At 42.1% G+C, this 5,114-nt stretch overlaps 1 non-coding gene across 1 annotated transcript; it reads left to right on the top strand.

Annotated features, from left to right (window-relative positions):
* Nucleotides 1–2,452: 2,452 nt before the first annotated feature.
* On the top strand, nucleotides 2,453–2,526 carry Trnat-ugu. Its single transcript has one exon. It is a non-coding gene; the product is annotated as a tRNA-Thr (tRNA).
* The last annotated feature ends 2,588 nt before the right edge of the window (nucleotides 2,527–5,114 follow it).

Here is a 5,114-nt window from a genome sequence, read left to right as displayed (position 1 = left end):
ACTTTTTGTCATTGCCATTGAGCCACTTGTCCGTTTGCTGAACCGTACTCTTGAGGGCTTAACCCTGTATTCAACGACTGTAAAATGTGTGGCATACGCGGATGACGTAAGTGTCATCGTACGTTCGGAGCGAGACCTGCAAGAAGTCACTAATAGTGTGCGGGAGTATGAACGAGCCTCATGCTCAAAGCTCAACTACCGAAAGACTAAACTAATGCCGATCGGCAGAGGGTTTAGAATCGATGACAGCTGTCCATATGTAGTACACGAGAGTATCAAGCTGTTGGGAATACGAATGAGTCGCTGCCCTCTGAAAACTACTACGGACAGCTGGCAAGAGCTTCTGGCCATGCCGAGAGGTTGTCTCCAGCAAAAGAAAGGCAGAGAACAGGACCTCATACAAAGAGTACAGTTTATCGATAAATGATACTTTCGAAAATATGGTACGTAGGGCAGACAATCCCTGCGGTCAAGAGCATTTCCAAGCAAATAATGACGGCAATTGGTTGGTATATTTGGAGGGGCGAAATATTCACAGTGGGAATTACTGTTATTACTCTCCCACCAGAGAAAGGGGGCCTAGGGTTAATAGATGTTGAAATTAAATGCAAGGCTCTTCTTATACGGAGAACTATTCAGCTGTTTCAAGACTACCCAGACAGCGCGCTCCATATGGCCCTACGGATGTATACACCTACTAATATGGCAATACCGATAAACCTGGCGGAAACCCACTACAAAGCCAACCACATCAGGATGTTTCTGCTCGAAGTTAGTTACCTCCGAGCGAAACTAAGCGCACCCAACTATGCCGGATAATGAATACTAGTGGAAGAGTAAACCGCATGGAAACGAAATATCCCCTACGGGATTGGGCTCAAATCTGGAAGAACATCCACAACGAAGTGCTCGGAACAAATATCAGATCAACGTGGTATAAAGTAGTTAATGAGACCATACCTACGAAAGAAAAATTACACAGAAAACGATTGTCGGCAACTGACAGATGTAGGGAATGTGCTCTCATAGACAACTTGCAACACAGATGTGTCTGCGGAGAAAATAAGTTGGTCTGGGAATGGTGCAGAATGAACCTTGCCTCTATCTGCAGGACAGCTAGACAGACAATCTCCATCACATCAGTGTTACAACCTGATGGCACTTACTACCCCATTACGAAGAAAAATATATGGGCATGACTGACAGGACATACTCTGCATTACCTAATTTAAGCCGAAGATGCGCCATCTTACCAGGGCTACAGAGTATATCTAGCCACACAAGCACAACTGCTGATGAAGGATGACAAATACAGACAAAAGTTCGCGAACTATATACCAGCATCAAGAATAACGTCACTATGAACGACAAAGACGACGAAAAAAAAAAAAAAACGAACAAGGAACGACGAAGTAGATGTATGCACTGCGTCCGACTGTTAATAACATTGATGGCACTGGTTTTTTTTTCCACATCACAACCAGTGTGTGGCGTCCGGCAATTGGGCACTCAGGTGCTAGAATAAGACAACTGCCGACATAAGAGATCACATACAAACGGGGAAAAAGAAACGAGACCAAGCTATATGCTTGGGGTATACCATAACAGGCAACCCTCGAGAAGACTAGCGTTGAGTGCCGTCAAAAAGCCGAGATGTCTCACGCAAAGAATAGTGGAAACAAACGATTTAAAAAATCCTTTGTATATCAAAAAATTTACAAAAAAAACAAAAACAAAAAAAACGACAAAACGAGATGAAACTAAAAGTTTTGCAGCAACGAGTCATCAAGAGGAATGAAACGTTTCCTTTGCTGCAGAAGCAACGCACCTTGAACTTTCCACTGCAGTGACAACACGTTTTCCTTTCTTGATGCAGAAGAATCACCCTTTGTGTTAAACGTTCTTTTAATGGAATAGAAGCCAGGCCGAGAAGGCAGAAATTGACGAGCGCGAGGATGGGTTGAAGGGGAGGAAGGAGACCCACAAAAAAAAAAAAAAATTAAAAAAACATTAAAAAAAGGTGGCTCAGATGGGTAGAGCGTCTGGCATGTAAGCAGGAAATCCCGGGTTCGAGTCCCGGTCGGGGCACACATTTTCAGCTGTCCACATCGAGGTATATCAACAACACCTGTCCGCAGCTGAGGTTTTCAGTTAGTCATAATTTATTTCAGGGAAAAGCTGCACGGTCATCAACAGTAACTGTTCTTACGAGAACAAGTCACTGTCTTCGTATATATAGTTAAAGGCTATCCAGCCATTGACCTTCGTCTGTGCGAATGCGCACAGGGTACCAAAACTCTTACGGGAATCGCCAAAGGATGCGCGAGTAATGAGTGGTTGGGCAAATGTCTATAAGGTACAACACATAAGTAGAATTGTGGACAGTTGGTGATGTGAGTCTCAGGGGAAGCGTGCAAGGGATAAGTCCCTGCAGTCGTGCTATTCATCTGTGTCCTCGGTGGCTCAGATGGATAGAGCGTCTGCCATGTAAGCAGGAGATCCCGGGTTCGAGTCCCGGTCGGGGCACACATTTTCAGCTGTCCACATCGAGGTATATCAACAACATCTGGCGGCAGCTGAGGTTTTCAGTTAGTCATCATTCAAACTGATGAGTTGTGAAATTACTTTAGGAGGCATCACAAAGGTATGTAGTAGTTAAGCGAAGTATCCCCACACACTAGTAATGCTGTCCGCATCTTCTGAAGGTGGTTCAAGAGAACAATGTGCAGAATATTGCTCTCTGGTGGCGGTTCTGCTGCGTTATTTGCATTTGCCCTCGCTGACTGCTGAGAGGACGCAACAGAAAAGAGATTACAGCTGCAAGTAAACAAAGAAATTGTGAGGATACTCTTGGAGAATAGTCGATGTCAACAGAAGAATTAATATTTAAAACACGATCAAGGAGTTTCAAAAGCTCGAGGCTGACCGTTCAGTCATAGAACGAATTCTAAAAGACTAACTGTGCGACATAAAGGACACTGATTTGGAGACGTTTGAGCCGTCGTTCATAAAAGATTATAAATAGCCTTAGCAGATGTGGTGGAGGTTAGTGTTTACGACTGCAATGCATTTTAAGAAACAGCGTTGATGCACAGAACAAACTGTCGCCTATAAAGCACAGACCAAGATTACGATTAAGTATGAGACATGTCCTTACCACTCAGGCTGTAAAAATTCTGTGGGTTTGTAAACCGTAGGTTTCTTACATAAACTTTCGACGCAGTGCGATTAAGAGACGGTTCAATTATTTCTGAATAATCACAGCATTTACTATATCACACTACAGAATTCCTCTTTACCAATACACAAAGGGGAAACTTTATCTTCAAAAATTTCTAAAAGTTCTTCACCGATTTGCCTCATCTTTTTACACGGCCGTCTAGCAAACATTCTGACAGACACTGGATGTACACATTTTTGTTAATACATGTTAATATATACCCAAGGTATGATGGGGAAAAGTTTTTAGCGAAATTTTCCAATAGTTCTACATCGATTTACTTCAAAATTTGACAGTGTACTCTCACAAACAGTCTTGATCGATTTACCTAAAAATTTGGCACTATACTCTAATAAACATCCTGACGTATACAAGCTGTATATATTTTTTAAACAACAGTCTTCTGCTGAAAAGACTGCGACAAAGAAAATGCTATGCTGAGCTGTGCAAGTGTGCTGTTTCGTTTCCTTTCTCACAGTCCGTTTTACGTTCCGATGCATGACATTTAAACCATTTTAAGAGGCTGTGGGAACGCAAATCTCTACGGACGCTCAAACGTTTCTGGATCTCCATCTGGTGAGAGTGAATGATCGTTGGAGAGAGGGAAACGAGAGTCAGTCATTCTCGACCTGTGTCTGATGCAGACCTGTTGTTTACGTAGGCTCCCGAACCGCTGCTTCTACCGCATCGTAGTCCCCGCAATCTACAGGGCCTTCAGACGCTCAATGTATTGCCTAATGACCGTCTGAGAGCGGTACTGACAGTTTACACAATGGATTGAAGGAGGCTGCAGAGCTCGTTCAATATATTGTTCTATATGTTGTACCGCGGAAGGACGATATTGTGCAATACACGACGGTTCCTGGTGAGACTTCGTGATATGCGAACGTGTTAAAAGCTAATACAGTGACTGCATATTGTAACCTCCCCACACGATTATTTAAATAAATAAAAAACCATGAACCATGAGCCAAGTGTAACCTCCCTACAAAAATATTAATTAAATGAATTTTTAAAATATTGCAAGCTCGGAACAACATTAATTTTAATGTAGCCTCTGAACAAAATTGGCTCCCATTTATGATCTCTATGCTGAAATACATTCACATTTAGTGTAACCACAAAATTCAATTCGTAAATCCGGAAATAATAAAAAAAATTCAGTAACCTGGTAAATTTATGAGGACAGCAGCGCTGCCCTTCGGCCCTGTATTCTGAATAAAAAAACAAAAATTCTTACCTCAATAAAAAACTGCAAATATATCTGCTCTTATGTATAAATTTTTGGCACAGCTTCGTGCAATGCTGGTGTCTATATATGTATATAATTCTTGGAAGGAATGATCATGCACTGGAAAAATTCTTTAAATTGAAATGAATGCTTTTCTTTAAAAAATTACTTTATATTATGAAAATTATTATTGCGGCATTTTTAAAAGAAGTTAATGACAGATAATATACATTACTAGATATGCGCAAGGCTGCTTCTTTACCTTCTACAATAATACTCATCCTCCAGAGTCCTGACCAGAGTCCCGAGCAGAGCAGACAGCCGACACGCGCCGACTCGCGCCGACTACTCAAGACTACTGCAGACTAGCACGGACTGACTACTGCTGCGGACTAGCGCGGACTAGCGCAGACCTTCGACAAGCAACAACTAACTACATACTACTCTCTGGTCAGAGATTCTGCCATGCCTCGCCCATCGCCGGCAATGCATACGTCATAACCCTCCACTGGGGGGGCAAAAATTTGGCAGCGATGGTGAGTCAATTGGACTTGCCATGAGCAACAAATTTTTTCTTAATTAACTAAGTTTACAATCACAGAATATATACATACATAAAAGTGCAGAACATGAAATAAAATATAGTGTACATGCACACAGAAC

This window comes from Schistocerca americana, chromosome 5 (genome assembly GCF_021461395.2).
Source record: "Schistocerca americana isolate TAMUIC-IGC-003095 chromosome 5, iqSchAmer2.1, whole genome shotgun sequence".
Lineage (NCBI taxonomy): Eukaryota > Metazoa > Arthropoda > Insecta > Orthoptera > Acrididae > Schistocerca > Schistocerca americana.
This window is presented reverse-complemented; position numbering and strand designations above follow the sequence as displayed.